The 18065-nt window shown below is 59.0% G+C and overlaps 1 protein-coding gene across 6 annotated transcripts in view; it reads right to left on the bottom strand.

Moving 5' to 3' along the window:
* Positions 1–17835, bottom strand: part of ADCY7 (adenylate cyclase 7) — a 54175-nt gene extending 36340 nt beyond the window's left edge. The window contains exons 1-2 of one of the 6 annotated variants that reach the window (XM_025852406.2): positions 6259–6402; positions 5743–5889 (exon numbers count right to left, since the gene is read on the bottom strand). The gene's annotated coding sequence lies outside the window, so the exon portion shown is untranslated. Of the gene's footprint in view, positions 1–255; positions 387–4372; positions 4568–5742; positions 5890–6258; positions 6410–17747 lie in introns of those variants that run through there. The other 5 variants (XM_073884364.1, XM_025852404.2, XM_025852407.2 and 2 more) reach the window with 5 other exon arrangements.
* Positions 17836–18065: the final 230 nt, after the last annotated feature.

The following is an 18065-nucleotide window of genomic DNA, read 5'->3' on the forward strand; positions in this document are numbered from 1 at the left end:
CACAGCCCGGCCTCTGGAGCTGCACCCATGCAGGGGCTCAGGAGGCCCTCCCTACAGCTAAGCCCCCTACTCCCGGTCACTTCCTCCTTCCTTCCACAAACTCCTGCCTTCCACAGCCAGGCTCCAGCGGGGCAGAGGAACCCACAGTGATAGGACCCCAAGCACCCCCAAACACAAGCCTCCCCGTGGGGTAGCCTGCCAGGGCTTCTCGCACCTGGCTGGGACCCTAAGAACACCAAGCCCAGCCCTGCTCACCCCCTGGCCAAAAGAACTCCTCCAGGGCTTCCAGAGGCTTCTTTGTGACTGCATGATTGGACTTATTTCGGTTCCCCAAACGAGCCCCACCCTTTTGACTCCAGGCTCTGGGGCCTAAAAGCACTGCCTACCTCCCCAGCCCCGAAACCCCCTCTGCCTAGCGAACTCCTGCCCAACCCTTCAGAGCCAGGCTCAGCGGCCACCTTCCCCCAGGAGGCCTGCCCAGTCCCCTCCTAATCAGGATTTGGTGCCTGCCTCTACCTCCCCAGTGCCTACATGGCCCATCAAGACGCAGGGCACCCAGCCTGTCACTGCTGGGCTACGTGACAGCACCATCCCACCCCCAAGGCTGACGTCTGGCTACACACTGCCCAGCTTCCAAAAGCCAACCGTTGGCTGCTGCAGAGGGGACACTTAAAACCCCATAGCTCCACGGACTGAGACAAATACAGCGGGCACCGAACGGGCATTCGGGGGCTGGGCACAACCCTGGTGTCCCTGCTCCCGTCTGCGTGAGCTCGGCAGGTCACCTGCCTCTCAGCCTCGGTTTCTCACCTGAGCAATGGGGAAAAAAATGTCCCTGCCCTCTGGCCTAGTCCAGCAGTCAAGTGACCTCATGGCTTATAAAACCTCCTTGTAAATCCAGAAGCTTCACACATTTCTGGGGGCCAACCGTGCTGTGTTGTTTCAACCACAGGAGAGCAGGCTCCCCCTTGGGGCCCATGCTCTCCACCCTACCTGTGCTCACACCCCGCACCGGGTGACATGCTGAGGCCACAGTTAGCAAGGTCCCCCCGAGAGGTCCCCTGGGGAGCTCATGTTGGTGGGGGAGAGAAGACACATGTGAAAAGTGAGCCCCATGAGGAAGAGAAACGCCAAGGTGGGCAAGGGAGCAGCCTCGGGCTGAGAGTCCGGAAGGCGGGAAAGCTTCAGGGACCAAACGGCGGAGGAGCTGTGTGACCATGGGCACATTACTTAGCCCCTCTGGGCCTGTTTCCTCACTCAAAGAATGGGCTGGTAATGGTGCCAGCGGCTTCACACAGAGGCCAAGACGCCGGGAGTGCCATCACGAGGGGTCACCCCAGCTGGCTCCAGACACAAGCGGTGGGCAGCCGGAGAAACCTTGATATCAACGGGCACTGGGGGACACCCTTTAACTCTGGCTTGGCTTCCCGACAGCCCCCCAAAGGCGGCCCCTCCCTTGCTCCCGGCCCAGAAAGCTGGGGGTACAGAAGTACTGGTCGCTGGCCCAGGCACCGCCTGACACTAAGGCTCTCCGTGCCCGGGGGCCTGGGCAGTGGCTCCAGGGAGTCTGGCTGTCTCCAAAGGGGATGCTTCCCCATTAGCCTGGGTCCCCCATTAAAGCAGCACCTCCAGCTGACTTCAAAGGGCTCCTCCTCCCCCGGCCAGATGAGGGGCCAAGGGAGACAGGTGTGGGAGGCCGGGAAGCTGTGCAGGAGTGGAGTCAGCCTGGCTATTGCAGAAGTGGGCAGACTGAGGCTCGGAGGCGGCAGCACGTGGCTCCCCATCCACATCCCCACCACTTAGTGAGACCAGGGGAGACTGTGCCTCCCACACAGCTCTAAGCAGGAAAACGCGCACTGTCCCAAAGCTGTGGAGCCCTGTGGGGCTCAGTTTCCCCATCTGTGCAGAGAGGGGCTGTGTCCCGAGCTCCCGGGCCTCGCCCTGCTCAGCCGGCCAATGACACCAGGAACCATCGACTCAAGTCAGCTGCACCGGAGGTAGTGACGCTGAGCTACTTCCGAGGGGCACCAAAGGCGCCTGGAGGGGATAACAAGGGCCTGGATCCTGGAAGACGAAGAAGTCCCCACCAGGGTATTATGGGTCCTGGGGGGGTGGTTGGCGGGGTGGCACCGCCTACTACGCGCACAGCCTCGCGTTCCCTGAAAGCCAAGCCTGCTGTGCTGCGGACCCCCCGCGGGCACGAGCTCCTCCCTGGGTCATGAGCTCTCCCGCCCCCATCACCTCCATCCTGGAGCAGGAGGAAGCGGGAGGAGGTAAGCCTTGGGGGCCACGTCCATGTCTGCCAATCAGGGTACCCGCAGCAAAGAGCTCAATCTGTTTCTTTTCCCTCGGGACACTCGCAGGTCATTCCCTCCAGTGGCCAATGTGGGGAGGGGTGCAGACAGGGGCATAGCAGGGAGGATGGAGAAAGGAGGGTGCCCCCGGTGTCCCCTGGCACCAGCACTGAGAAGGGGATCACCACAGAGCCTGGGGAAGGAGGGAGGCTGCCAAGGGACGGACTCTGGAGCAGACCACTCGAGCCCCCTTTTCTCCCGAGCTTGAGGACCCCTGGAGGAGGAGCCCTCAAATGGGTGACCCGAGCCAGGATGGGGTGTGAGCTAGGGAAGCAATAAGCAGAGGGGCTGCTTGAGCAAAGGGCAGGAGCGAGGCAGGCAGGGTGCTGACAGAGTCAGGGGGCTGGCCGAGTGCACAGGAAGCCCTGAGAGGTAGGACTGCACTGGGCGGGGGCGGGGGGCGGCCAGAGGCCCCCAGAAGCCAGAAGAAGGGGTTCAAACGTGACACTAGACAGGAGAACTGGTCCAGCTTGTGTGCCAGAGGAGCCCAGGCAGTCTGCCGGCCCCTTCTCCAGGGCCCCAGTCAGCCATCCCACCCCATGTGGACAGCAGGGCTTGGCTCGGGGTTCCTCCTTCCCGCCCAGCACTTGGCTGGTGCTCAGATGCTGCCTGAGAAATAGACCTACTGATGGGATCAGCAGGTGTCAGGAGAAGGGACGATCCAGTGTCGTGGGAGAAATGTCACAGAAGAGGATCCGAGCCCACCTCTGACCCAAGACTCGTCCCCACCCCAACACCTAGAGGGCTAACAGGGGAAAATCGGGAAAGGAAGGTGCTCCGGCCCAGGTCAGCACCCAGGATCGGGCAACACCCCAGGCCTGACATGGCTGTCTGTGAGATCGGGGGACAGCGGCAGGTCGAGCCAGATGCCCATGGCCGTCAGGTGGGTGCCCCGCCATCCTCCTTGGGGGCTGGGGGTGGAAGGAGCCCTAGTGGGTGGGTGGAGACTCTGGAAGCTGGGGTGGGGGCAGAGCTGGAGGGCCACCTGGCAGGGGAGCGGGGCTCCAGCCACCGCCAAGGAGACTCAAGACCTGGGTACGCTGGTCTCAGACACCTGGGAAGAGTTTTCCAGGCATACCTGGCTTTCCTGGCCACCTGCCTGGGCACGGCCACTTCACAGATATGAGCTAGCAGTCAGCCCTCCCTGAGCCCTGCCCATGCTGACCTCCCTGGTTCCCTCCCCCTCCATGTTCACCCTCCCACCCAAAGCAGGACAGGCAGCGATAACTCCTCCCCTCGAGTCGTGGCTCTGCGGCACCAGATGCAACATGTCACCCTGTTTAGGCCTTAACCATGAGCAACCCATTTTACAGATGCCAGAGACTGGCTTAAATAACCTAGCTCACCTCTCATGCTACTGGAAGCAGGCAGAGTGGGGCTGGGGGGCAGGACCCAACGACCTCCAGAAGACCCCTGCCTCTCGGGCAGTCTCATTCACTGAGCCGAACTAACTCCCAGCTCGTAGCTACGCAGGTCTGTTCAAACACATAACTGCCCGATGGGCCCACCCCCCCCTTCCCTCCCATCGCTGAGACCGGACCCCATGGAAGGCTAGAACCAGCCACTCGGATTCAGGCGTCCCGTGGGACCCACTCTGCCTGCTCCCTCGGCAGCCCCAGAAGGGTCCCAACTAGAGAAAGCTCTGGCCTCTCTCTGGGCGCTGGAGGATGGAAAGTGGCCGTCCGCTCAGTGCGAATGTGCCCCCCACCCTCTTTCTCCAGGACAGGAGACAGGTGAGGGACGCTGATGGATGGGCCACCGGCCACCTCTCAACGATCACCAGGAGGATAGGATGGCAAGTCAGGGAAAATCCGGGGGGTCAGATCATCCACGGCCCAGCTGAAGCAGGACTCTAGCACATGTCCCAGCCTCGGGACAGCCACAGGACAGCCCTGCCCCAGCCCCAGCGCCCCCTGCAGCGCGTGCAGACAAGGGTCAGGCCAGAACCACGGGGTGGGGGACCCACTCAGGGGAACCCGATTCCTCCCTCCACATGGTAAGGATCACCTCCTACTCACCCTTCAGAGCCACCCAGAGCCCCGGCTCAGCTTTGCCCCACCCAGCCTCTCCAAAGAGGAAGCACCACGTCCTGACCCCACTTGGGGCCTCAGACATGGCAGCTCTCCATGACAGGTAGCGTGTGCACCTGGACCACCCCGGGGGCGGACTCGCTGTGTGACCCAAGATGAGAAAGTGCCCTGCTGGGCCTCTGTCTTCTCCTCTGCAAACTGGTGGGGGGATGGGGAGGGTACCTACCACACAGGGTGGGGGTGAGGGGAGGAGGAAATGGGTTAAACCATGAGTTATAAACTGTAAAGGGGGGTACATGTCCCCAGAACAACAAGTCTGACCTTTATCTCCTCTTGAAAAAGCACCTTTGGCCTGTTTAGAGGCCTTCCTCCTGCTCCATCCCACCACTCACGGCCTCGCCCCTCCCTGCGCCGACGCCCATTCCTAGAGGACTCTCAGGAAGTCTCCTTCTCTGGAGATCCACTCCCAGCAAAGGGGCCCTTCGAGACCACCCCTTCCCCAACCCCCAGAACCGGCTGCCAGTAAACAGCCACTGCTTTGCACTCAGACTTTACAAGAGACTCTGCCCCCACAAAGTTCACACCTTCCTTTCTGAGCGCACCGAATCCAGAACAATCTGAGAGCCTCCCTTCCTCTGCACCCACACCTCACATCAAAAGCCACAGGAAAACCCCAGAAGGGCCCCCTCTGGAGGTGGGAAGACCCGCCGCTTGGTTAGAAACAGACCCTCCCAGAACAGACCCTCCCCGACTCGGTCCCCAGAGACGCCTGCACTTCCTGCGAGCTGGTCCCTCTACACTTCCTCTTGGGTCTGCTTACTTCTCGTTTCAGTTACCTTCGTTCGCCCCAACCCAGGCAAGGAGACATCATGAACTCACAGACCCAAGGTTCTAGTTACAGGTTCGTTTTTCTTGAATACATTAAAATAAACACCTAGCAAATTTTAAACATGCTCATCCACGTTATGAGCTAGAACACGCCCCCGCCCCGAGCCCCGTCTGAGAACGGCTGGCCTAGTCCCTCTCACGTGGGCCACCCTCAGGTTGCCCACCCGCACGTATGTGGCCGACAGCCCACGGCCACGCAGCCATCCAAGCAGAGCCAGCCTGGACTCCAGCCACCCAGACTCTGGCCGCCGGGCCGGGCCTCGGGGGCCGGGGGCCCTGCTGCACCGAGGCCCGGCCCAGCCCTCTGCTTTCCTCACCCCTGCCACTCCCCTCCCCCAAGGGCTGGCCAGAGAGGAAGCACCCAGGGCCAGCTGTCCTGAACCCCGGGTGGTGACACAGAAACGAGGCACCTGCTTCACCCTGTGTGCCTGGGTCTGGATGAGTCCATAGAATGTTCCAGAAGGACTTACTCCCACTGGTCCACGTTGGTCCCCGGGGGCCTCGGGTTGGGCGGGGCCGGAGGGAGAGGAAGACAATTCCATTTTCCTGAGGCATCTCGGTTCTGTCTCTTGGGCATGTGTCACTTTCAGAGTTTGTTTTTTGGTTTATTTTTCTTTCTAACGTAACAAACAAAGTTCGATTGCCCTTCCCTCGCTGATTGTTACCGTCACTGAGAAAGAGTGTACTCGTAAATGTAAAATTACAACCGTGAAAAGTGGACATCTGAGAGTCCAGGGCTGACGGAATTCCAGGTGGAACGTGCCCAGTGAGCACCCCGCCATGGAAATAACCTCACCCCCTCGTCAGGCTGGGCAAAGCCTGGGACCAGCTCTCCAGGTCCTCTGTCCAGGAGGCGCCCCGCCTCCCGCAGCCCCGACCCTGTCCACCCCTGGCCGGTGGGGAAGGCCCGGCCCGCGCCCCCCTCGGTCCAGGCCGCGAGGACACAGGGCGCCCTGGCCCCCCCCTCCCCACCCCCGGCCCTTTACCTGGCTCTCGTCCAGGCCCCCTCGGGGCAGCCCGGCCCACGCCTGCCCCTCCTCAGCCGGCGTCCGGGAGCACGCGTGGGAAGCCTCCTTCGCCGGCTACCTACCGAGAGCGAGTCACATCTGGGACCCACAACTTCCTGCTCCACGGCGGCGGCTGCACAAAAGCTAAGGCCGAGCCCTGAGCTAGGCGCCTCCGGGCTTGAGGGGGAGGGTGGGGGGACTCTCCCAGCTGCAGCGGGGCCCTCAACAGAAGTGGGAAGAGGCAACAGGCCAGGCTCCCGGCTCCAGTGACTTCATGGAAATTGGAAGCTTGAAGCTGGAGCAACTTTCAAAAAGTGAAAATAAAGCAAGCACCCAAACCTTCATTAGAAGCCCCGAGAAGACGGTTGGAGGCCAGGAGTAAATGCATCTTTGATGAGCACTGAAGGCGAGAGCAGCCCGGCACCGAGCCCCATCCTGGCTCCCCCACTGATAGGCAGGCCCTGAGCCTCGGTTTCCCCACCCACGTGGTCAGGGGGCTTCAGCCATCTCTGCGAGGTCAAAGGCCTCCAGCCTCATCTGCTGTCTCTCCATTTCGCAGCTGCCCCCAAGCCAAGGTCCATGCCTGGAGTTGCTATTCCAAGCAGCCCTGAGCCCCAGAAGGCCAGGAAGCAAGCCCCTTCTGCTTTGCCAGCCCTCAGTTTCCCCATTGGGATCATGTGGTGCTCAGTGGTGAGGCAGCAGGCTAGGAAGGGCCTGGAAGCAGGGAGCGGAGGCCTCCCAAGATAGAGGGGCAAGGCACTCCTGGTCCTCAGGGAGCCTGTTCAACATGTGACCTGGGGTCCTGCGATCGCTTTCTACCTTTTACCCTGACAGCAAAACCTACTGTTTGCTAACAAAGTGGAGAACCGAGCCCCGTTTTCCCAGCTGCCTCTCTTGCCTTTCCCAGGCCTATGTCTCAGCTCCGTCCTCAGAGGAGGCCGTGGCCAGGCTCTTCCCTCCTGACCTGCTGCACCCCCAGCCCTGGCCACTGGGCACCTGACCCCCCAGCCCTCACACAGACTTCAAGGTCCTGGCAGGGAAGGCCCGTGCACACAGGCTGACGACCCTTATGATCAGCATTTGGACACTGGGCTAGCATTGTGCACAGCCTCACACAACTGCCCATCGGCCCCATGAGGAAGGTCCTGCTATCCTGCCCCTTCTGAACAGGAAGCTGAGGCTCAGAGAGACCACTCACTTGCCCAAGCACACACAGCTAAGAAAAGGCAGAGCCAGGCAGGAGTCAAACTCGGGTCCGTCTGATTCTGCGGCCTGTGCTCGCAACCACTCACCCCATGACCATTGTAGGACCAAAGAAAGGCTTCCCTGAGGACAGGCTACTCCAAATCCCACTATATACTCCTCCCCGTGGCCAGGACCCCTCTCTGGTGCTGGGGACACAAACGGGACTTGGACACAACCCCCGGTGGCCAAGCTCCCAGGTTAAGATGTGCCCACCAAGGTCTGCACAAAGGTCTGGGAGAATCACCCACGGAGACGAGATACGTGGACCAGAGCTCCAGGCAGAGAGACCTCACCCACCTGGGAGCCACAGGCTGAGAAAACGGCAAGGCCCTGAAACAGTGGGCAAGAAGGAATAAAAGCACAGCAAGAACAAGGCAGACAGGGCTGTCAGGCGACCAAAGGACAAATAACGCCGAGCCCTGAGCCAACAGATGTCGAGCCTTTCCCCTCAGGAGGAAACCCCACAGCACAGGGCCTTTGGGAGCCCAGGCAGGTTTCCCAGAGGGGGTGTAAGTAGGGAAATACCATCTGTACCTCAGTCATCTCATCTTTTCCTTCCCCTAAACTCAAGGAGCTCATCACACCCCCAGGGGAGCCCTGAGAGGGGTCTGAGCAATCAGGCTGGTGATTTGCCAGCCCAGCCCCTCGTCCCATGGATGAGGAAGGAACAGGCTTACAAGCCCTAGAGTCAGAGCCCCACGGAGCAACCTTGGCCAAGCTGTGTGATCCTGGCAGCCCAGGAGCCCGTCTATAAAGTCACCCAGGTCCTTGCAAGGCGGGGAGGCTTAGGTGAGAAACATGTGTAAGGCACAGAGTAAGTGCTCAGTTAAAGCCAGAAGACAAGGGAGGCCAGACCAGGTGGGTTCTCTCAGTTCCGAACCCCAGATCCTGGCTCTACCGCATGCCTGCCCGGGTCAAAGGCCTTCTGTGGCTTTGCTGTGCCTCCTGAGTCAAGTCCTGACCCCCACAACTCATGTTTCCATGCTCTCTGATTAGGCGTCAGAGACCCTCGTTCCGTCCTATAACTCAGAACCAGTTGCATGACGTCAACCAGTCCCTTCTCCCTCTGGAAACCCAGTTTCCTGCCTGTTAAATGAAGGACTGGGCCCCAGCGTGTCCATATATTCCCAGCCCGGGAAAGAAAAGGGATCCCGGCCCATCCCTGAGTCCACATTCCACGCCTCACTCTTGCACACCTTGACTCAGACCCTTCTGCCACCAGGAATGGTCAAAACGCTGCCCATCCTGCCGAGACAAGTATAAAGGCCCCCTCCTCCAGGAAGCCTTCCCCAGTGTCCCATCACTACAGCCTCTGGGCCGCAGAGCGCCACAGGCCTCTCCACAGGGCGTTGACAGTGCTCTACCCTCCTTCTGCAGCAACCATCTCCACTCTCGGAACGGCTCCCTGTTCCTATGGGGAACCAGCCCTCCATGGGTGGACCTGTGACCGCTGTCCACTGAGGAGTGGGCGTGGGCCTCAAAGTGGTCCGGGGAGATCCAATTCCGGGACTTTGGTTGGAACTACGTCGGAAACAGCCCGGTGGGACGTGAGCTAGAAGCGACCGGCGCCACCTTTGCCATTGCAGGAGTCAGCCTGCAAATGACCTCCAGCTACCCTGGGTGTTCATGCCCCTCCCACGCGACTTGGGCGACCCAAAAATACGGCAGAAGGCACACTGCGTGGCGTGACCTGAGAGACACGTGGCTTCCACCTGGCCCGTACGCTGTGAGGACACTCAGGCAGCCCGGTGCCAGGGAGCCGCGGGCCGTGTGTCCCCGGCATCCTCAGGAGCAGCGCCCGCAGCCCCGGTCTCCGGCAGCTGGACTCCCTCTCGCCACCGCGGCCCTGGCCCGCTCCGGAGGGAGCCAGGATCGCCTCTTCTCTTCGGGAGACCCCCGCCCCGCACCAGGCCATCAAGGGGCCCTCGGTGACATTTCCGCGGCACGGACCTGCGCTCAGATTCTCGCCTCAGCACTGGCGTCCGGTTCGCTGGCCCCAGCTCTTCCAGGCTCGTCGTGGTCAGGACGGCTGCAGGGAGACCCCGGCCGAGGGGGCCCTGTCACTCACCTTCCTCCCGGGCTGATTTTTCACACGGGGTGCGGTGGGGGGGCGGTGTATTCCAACACACCAACTCACCTCCGGCCCCTCTGCCTCCATCTCTTCCTGGCTGTGGGCTCAGGGGTGTGCCGGGATCCCCTGCTTTCCCAGCCTGGGGACATACGGACACGCTCTGGCTCCCTCCTTCACGCCACAGGCAGAAAACCGGGATTCCAGAGGAGAAGGGGCTGGCTGAGGTCAGGCAACGGGTTACAAGTGACAGGTTGGAACGAGGACCTCCTAACTCCTAATCAGCGGTGGTCCTAAGGGGCGGCTTGGGGCGAGCCTCAAAGCCACTCCAAATAAACACATGTGCTAAGTAAACAGCATCTTAGCTATTAAACTCGGCTCCTCTGCACGGCGGCCCCAGCTCTGCAGAAATCCGCCGCCTGTCGCGGGTCCAAAGCCAGAACAAGGGGAGAGGGCCAGCCCTGCATCACATGGGTGGTACGCCGCCCCCCGGCCGGAGGGCAGGGGGCTGGCTCCCATGATCCAGATGGCCCCGGCCTCTGCCAGGCCCGGGAGACGGGACTTTGGAGGAAGAAGGGGGCAGCCAGGGTCACAGGGTGTTGAGTAACAGCAGAGAATCCTAAAAGAACAGATGTGAAAGCTACTGCCCTGCCAACCAAAAGTCTTCATTTCCTTTGAAAAACTTGGCAGCTGGGCTGCACCAGCAGCCGCCTGTCCTTCCCCACACCCAGCTGCCCTGTGAACGGTTGAGGGGCAGGGAGGAAGGCCACGCTCCGCCCCACAGAGCCAAGGAAGGGGGTCACCACCGTGAGGCCACGCCATGAAAATGGCAGCCACGGACCTGTATGCGGAGAGCCAGCTCTCTTTCATTTAACAATATCACAGAGGTGTGAAAATCTAGGGGCGCCTGGGTGGCTCAGTCGGTTAAGCATCTGCCTCTGGCTCAGGTCATGATCCCAGGGTCCTGGGATCGAGCCCCAGGACGGGCTCCACACCAAGCAGAGAGTCTGCTTCTCCCTCTCCCTCTGCCCCTCCCCCTGCTCGTGCGCTCTCTCTCCCACACTCTCAAATGAATAAAAAAATCTTAAAAAAAAAAAAATCTAGAAGGATGTGCCCAAATCTTAGGAGTTACCACTAAGTTGGCAGAATTTAACAGTTTTATTTTCATACCTATCTTTTTATTTATGACTATTTTCTAATTTTCTCTAAAAAAAAATTAACTACCCGTGTCATTAAGAGACACCAGGTAAAACTACCATGAAGAAAAAAACAAGAATCAGAAAAAACAATGTCCTGAGACCAAGTTCTCCCACAGTGCCAAACTCAGCACCGCTTGTAACCAGGTGAAAATGGAACGGTGTATAATTAAAAACGCGACGACGTTAAAGCCACTGAGCGTCGGCGGCCTCAGGCACCGCACAAGAGGTGCAAGCAGACAATGCCAACCTCCCAGTAGAAGCCCGCAAGCCTGTCTCTGTCTCCAGCATGCTCCCGTGCAAACGAAACTGAATGAGATCAAGCCTCCAGATACCCCTCCCGATTCATAGGAGGTTCATGGGGGTAAGGAACGTGTTACACATGATAGGAGGCTCTACTGTAGGAAAAGGGATCTGGCTTCCAAAAACCCCCAAACTGGGGCGCCTGGGTGGCTCAGCCAGTTAAGTGTCTGCTTTGGGCCCAGGTCATGATCCCAGGGTCCTGGGATCAAATCTCACATCAGGCTCCCTCTCCCTCTGCCATTCCCCCAACTTATGCTCTCTTGCTCTTTCAAATAAATAAAATCTCTAAAAAAAACAAAAACAAAAACATAAAAACCATGGCACCAGGGAGAGAGTGGATGACTATCGATCCTGTCATGCAATCTCATCATACAGGCCTTATTTGGACGCACATTTTTAAAAAAAACTAAAATAGAGGTATATCTGATGTGTATGGAACGATTGGAAATTGGAACTCTGAGTGGATAGCTACAATCAGAGGGAACATTGTTAGGTTTCAGGTGTGGTAATAATCCTGGGGGGGTTAGTCCTTATCTTGTAGCAATATATACTACAATTTGTCCAGACGAAGCGATCGGTCAGGAGGGGAAAGCGTGCGGGAGAAGGGAGGGCCCCGGGGTGGCTGCTAAGGGATGGGTACGCAGCTGCAGTCAAGTTCATCTGCCTTCCCTCATATCCCTATAATCCTTCCCTAGTGAAGCTGGGAGACCCGGTCCCTGGAAGAACTCTGGCACCTCATCTTGTTCGAGTCTCAGCAGTGAAGGGGTCGTGGTAAGCCCCTTCCCACTGATGGGAAATGTGCCTGCCGCCCTGGGAGGGAAGGCCACTCACCCCGGGTCCCAGAGCTAGAACCTAACGACAAAACCACAAAACCAGACTCGATCCTGCTCCCGGCCCAGCCCCCAGACCACATGGGATGAGCTCCCAACCTGAACCCCAGGCCCCCTGTGCTTTCTGCACAGGGGGCCTGCAGGGTCCCAGGCTCCCCCGTCACGCCCTCACTGGGCAGAGGCACTCCTCCTCCGTGGCCTCGGCCTCCACCCACCGCCCACACAGGAGATGCAAGGCTTCCAGGACCAGCCAGGGTGCAACAATTAACCCCTCTCCCTGCAAAGTCCTCGTGGGAGCCCCTCTCTGTCTCATCCACTGACCACAAAACAGTTTCCCCGGGAACGGAGCACCCTCCGCGGCCCCAGACACCGCCTACCGCAAACCTGCATCGGCGGGGGTGGGGGGGTGCACCCCTCCTAATTTACACTACAGAGAATCCCCAGCGTGTGCAAACTCTTCGCTGCCTGCTCCTCAGAGGAACGCTCCAACCACAAAAATACCAGCAACAACCTACATGTCCAGCAATAGGGGACCGAGAAATCTGCCAGGACTGCTCACGCCCCGGAGGCCGGGCCAGCCTGGGGTGTCTGAGATCCCCGACGACACACTCCCAAAGCGTGGGGGGCACGCTGGGCTGGGGGAACTTCCCTTAGAGGACAAGAAAGACATTTGTCGTGAGCAATTTGTTCTCTTATCCCTTAAAAAAAAAAAAAAAAAGCCCTCTGGAGGGATATACACCCATATATTAATGGGTTACTTCGAAGAGTACAGATTCTGACTTTTGTCCTCACTTTATTGCTTGAGTTTTCTGATTTTTCAATAATAAATGTGAATTTTTTTTCTGTAATTAACATAAAAAATTCAAGCCACTTAAAAGGAAGCTATGAACTGCCTTTGTCCTTCTCCTGGGAATGTAATGAGAGCCTTGGCCAAGGAAGCAGAAGCAGCCTCTAAAGTTCACATCGCTTCTCTGAGCCTCAGTTTCCCCATCTGTGGGGTAGACCCACCAAGTGCACTCCTCCCGCCATCCCCGTGGAGCCTGTTCCCTCCCCTGTGAGATGGGGACCGTAAGGCACACCTACAAAGCCATGGAAACAGTGTTTGCCCAGCCTTGCCCTCCCCCACCCCCCTGTGGACAACCAGGCCCATTTCTGATCTTTGCTCTCAGGAACCTCCTGACCCTGCACCCAGGCTGGTGGGGACCCAGGGGTATCCGATGCCAGACACTGGGGTGAACAGTCCTCATGGCCATACACCCTGAAGTCCACCCTGCTCAAGGCTGACATGCTGAGCCCTTGAGTCCTTCTGATCGCCCTTCAGGAAGGGGGTATAACCCCATTTTACAGAGGAAGACCCAGAGGCTCAGAGGGCATAACTGACTACCTTCCTGCACACACCAAAGCCAGATGAAGACTGCAGCCTGGAGACCCTTCAGTGAGCTACTCCAACACTCTAGTCACAGGGCCAGGGGTGGGGGGAGCCAGTCAGCCATTCTGCATCCCTTTGGAGGAGCCAGGTGCACTGCTTAGTGCTGCGGGCAGGACTGAGGGAGGACTAGGGTATGACAGGGCATATAGCTGGAAATCTGGGTTTTTGTGTAGAATCTCATAGTTTCAGATTCTGGCCATGAATCGAAAAGAAATTGTAAGCTGTTCTCCTATCAGTGCTCTGGACTTACTGCTGTGTGACCCAGAGCAAACCACTTAACCTCTCTGGACTTCAAGTGTGTCATCTATAAAGTGGAAAAAATAACACAAGTTACTGTGACAATAAGCTACACTTTGCCCCGACTAATGATAATAAAAAGCAACAGTGAACAGTGAATGCCAGGCACCATTCTAAGTAACGTGAATGAATGTCCTTTCATTCCGACCATTAGGCATTTTTTTTAACTTTGTATTTTGAAATAATTTCAAACTTCCAGAAAAGTTACAAGAAAAACACAAAGAATTCCCCTGCACTTTTTATGCAGATTTGCCTATTTGTGCTGTTTTGCCTCACTTTAAGATCCGCCTATGTATGGGTCTCTCTTCAATATTTGAAAGCAGATTGCTTACACCGTGCCCCTCTACCCCTAAATACTTCAGTGCGTGTTTCCTAAGAACAAGGACCTCTACAAATAGTTATCAGGTCATTTAACACTGATACAATGCTTTTATCTACAGTGCATATTCAATGTCATCAACTGGCCCAATAATGTCCTGTACACAATGGTTTTTTTTCCAGCCTGGGTTCACATACTGAGTTTGGTTTGTTCTGTCTGGAACAGACAGATCTGGAACCGTTCCTTGGCCTTTGAGATAAGTATTCTTACTGCCTCCATTTCGTAGATGAGAGACAAGCTCAGAGAGGTTGAAGCACTTGCCGTAAGTCACACAGCTAGGAAATGTTGAGCTGAGACTCAAGCCCAAGAGGCCCCCTGCAGAGGCTGTGTTCTTGTCTGCCAGGCATAAGACCTTGCAAATAACAGCCTTTGTTGTTAATAGCTGGAAACTGTGGCTCCCTCTGCAAACAGCCAGACTACTCCCAGCCACCTCACTCAGCAGGTGGTCATTAGCTGAAGGAGTGGCCTCCTGCTGCCAGCTCCGTACACCTGGCAATGGCCCTGGCCCAATGCCCACCACCCCAGCCTGCCGGGCTCCATTTAGCCCCCTCTATAATAACCTGGGAGACAGAGAGGGCAGTGGAGGGCTGAGGGTGGGAGGGAACCATGGCTCCTGCCTGCCTTTTTCCCCCCTCTTAAAGTGACAATTCAGGCTCAAACGTCCATGTCCAAAAGGCAGAGGAAGGCAAAGGCCCCAGAACCAAAGCCTGAGGTCAAAAGGGCCCCCCCAGGCCAGGTCCCTGACCCACAGTCCACCAGCACTGAACGCGACCTCTGAGGTCAGCTGTCCAAGAGGGGGACGGAGCACTTTCTAAGACACCTGATCCGGTTGCATGGGAGGGAAGGGTTTACAGGAAGAAGGAACAGCAAGCACCGGGGCTGGGAGGCAGGAATGGAGTTCTCTGTGAAGGGAGCAGAAAAGATGCAGGACTTGAGGGGTCGCGCAGCCTGTGCTACTCAGAGAGAGGAGAAGGAGCCTGTGGGTGGATCCCACGTACTTGGCTTCCTCAGTGAGGACCCTCCGGGATGTGGAGTCATCAACTGCTCTCTGGGCTGGGGGCCCCTCTCCCCAGTTCTAACCCAGGCCAAGCATCAGCTTAGGAAACCACCCTCTTCGGCTCCTAAATGGGTGTGGCTCAGGGCCTAGAGGCTACCGTCACCCCCGGCCCCCATCCACCTGCCAGCCAGCCCCCATGAGAAGACTCTCCAGCCACTGGGCTGGTCGTGAGCCACAGCTCCCCTCGGACTCACACCAGATAACAGGAAGGTCTGCAACAGACCAATTAGGATGTTGTCTTCTGCTTGAGTTCCAGACTGTTTTGTTGACTTTAAGGCTAATCTGTGCTGAAATATTTCAAAATCCTAGGACCTTCCCGTTGGCCACCCGATTAAATTCAGAAGTTTTCATCTGTCCCCAGACCAGACCCACAAATCACGGTCTGAGCTTCAGAGGCAGAAGTTCTCTTGAAAGTTTTCCAAAGTTTTGCTTTTCTTCCTTTGAGACAATTTTGAAAACACAACAAGCATGAATAAAGAAGAAAATGATCAATCACCAGACTCCCCCCAAAGATGTCCCAATGGAGACCTGCCCCTGTCGGTCCTTCTCCAGTGCCCCTGCGCAGGACTGGCCTGCCCTGCTGTGTGAGGCTCTCCCTACAGAGGCGTTTGGGGTCAAGGTGCACTTTGTCTCCCCAGTGGGCTACTGGGCTCAGGAGGGCAGGGAGCATGCCTAACTCGTCTCTTTGCCCCCTGCCTAGGCTGGCCACCCAAGGCTCCCCTGCTGGAGTCAGCCACAGAGTCAACATGAGCCACTATCCCCCATCAGCCGTGCCTGTGTGCCCAGGTACAGAGAAAAAGGGTCCAGGAGGTGGAGGTCAGCAGCAAAGCCCCAGCGCATCCTCAGGGAAAATGAAGAGCAGGAGGAAAGGAGGGGTGAGCAGGTAATGCGTTGTGCCCTTGGTGGAGGGTTTAAGGGGTCCACTTGACTCTGCCTGCTGGGGTGGGGTCAGGCTCCCGATGTGGACTCAAACCGACGTCACCAGAACCATGCCAGAGTAGGACGGGAAGACCAAGAGGCCAGGCCCTAGTCCCAGCTCCAGGCCTGCCTTGTCATGAGACCTTTGAAGACCTCAGCTTTCCCGCCTATAGATGCGGCTGGCCATTCCAGCCCTAACTCGCAGGATGAAACGATCCAAGGGATGTGCCACGGCTTTGTAAGCCATCTGGCCTCAGAAATCAGAGGGCTCCCACCTCTCCCTGCCCAAGAGCAACCTCTCTCCAAAGCCTAAGAGCATCAGGAGCTGAGGGAAGAGGACCCCTGCATGTGAAGATCCTGAACACTGAGCCCTGGGGGAGGCAGCTGCCCACCCCGGCTCCCCCTGGCACAGCAGGCCACTCCTGTGGGGCCTCCTCGCTACACCCGGGGTCTACACCAGACAAGCGCCCCACTACTATGAGGGCAGCTACCCATGTGTCAAAGCAGGGCCTGAATAACAGAGCCCCGAAGCCCTGCCTGCCGAGTCCCCCAGCCTCGTGCCCTGAGACCAGTGCAGGCCTGTGGCCATCCACTCACACCCCAGTTGAGCATCACTCTGGACCAGGTCCGAGTGCGCTTCAGCACACGGGGGGCTGGTCCGGATCCGGCCGTTCTGGGCACAGCCCCACCACCCAGGGCAACTGTGCTCCCCGCCTGAAAGTCTCCAATTCTAGTAGGGGCCTAAACTCTCATTTCCAGCTTTGACTCTGGGACTCAAAGAACCTGAGTTCTTGGCCTCTGAGGAAGGGGACCCAAGAAAGAAACCTTCAAACCCCACCGAGAAAGGCTCCAGCATCTCTCTGCCAACCAGAGTCAGCTACCACCACCATTACCCATTTCCTTCAGGTGTAAGGGTTAGGTTTCAGGTTTCACCCAGTGGGGATCTAAGTTAGGGGCCAGCGCCTTGCGCGCGCACGCGCTCTCTCTCTCTCTCTCTCTCTCTCCCTCTCCCTCTCCCCCATCCCCCCTCCCCCAACCGGGCAAGGGGTCCTGCTCAGCCCGGGCTGTGGCTGGATTGCCTCCAACCCCAACCCCTGGTCTGGCCCTCACTGAGCCTTCTCCCCCTGAGGTATTACTGTTACTTTCAATACACTCTACTAGCCCCCTTGTCCAAGTCTGGGAAACCGAACCAACCAGCCCCTCTGGACCATCACAGGCCAACAAGCTTGCCGGCGTTGGTCCGAAGGCCCTCGGCCCGGGGGCGGGGGGGGCAGGCGGGGGAGGGCACAGAGCCGCGTCCCTCCGGCTGGTCTCAGTCTTGCCCTCCGGAAAGTGGGGCTGGGCCGCAGCTCCTGCCGGCGGGGGCTCTGTCTGCGAGGCTTTCCCGCGGCCCCGGGGAAGGGAGGGGGCAGAGGACCAGGGAGGGAGCATCCCAGAAGACCCACCCCAAACCTCGCAGGAGGAGCAGAGCGCGGGGAGCAGGGGCGGCTCCGCGGGTCCGGGGGCCGCTCGGCCCGGCATCCCGCCTCCGCGTCCTTCCCGGGAGTCGGCCCCACACCCACCGGGTCTCCGCCTGGGTGGGGCCGGGCCGGCGCGCGGCGAGGAGCGCGCAGACACCCCGCGCGACAATCCCCCACGACGCGGGGATGGTGGGGGGAGCCGGGGACGCGAACGGCGGCGCGCGCTGCCACCCGGGGTCGCCGCGCCTCCCAGCACCGGGGCCCGGGCCGCCGCCGCCGTGCTCACCTGCCGCCGCCGCTCCGGCCGCCGCCGCCGCCGCCTCCGCCTCCGCCGCCCGAGTGGCCGCGCAGCCGGCCGCGGGCGTGATCCGCCAGTGCGGGCGGGGGCGGCGGAGCGGCCGCAGGCGCCCCCCGCTGGCCGCCCGAGCCCCGAACCCCGAGCCCCGAGCCTGGCCGCGGCGGGGACCCGACGCCCCGTCCGCTTTCAGGCGCCGCCCGCCACCGCCCTGCGCCATTTCCACCCGCAGTGCCGAGGACGACCACCGCCCGCTCCCCGGGCCCCCTGAGAACGGGAGCAGGAAACCAAACCTGTCCCCAAAATACC

This window comes from Callorhinus ursinus, unplaced genomic scaffold (assembly GCF_003265705.2).
Source record: "Callorhinus ursinus isolate GAN/ISIS: 27379988/994484 unplaced genomic scaffold, GSC_fseal_2.0 scaffold56, whole genome shotgun sequence".
In the NCBI taxonomy this organism is placed as follows: domain Eukaryota; kingdom Metazoa; phylum Chordata; class Mammalia; order Carnivora; family Otariidae; genus Callorhinus; species Callorhinus ursinus.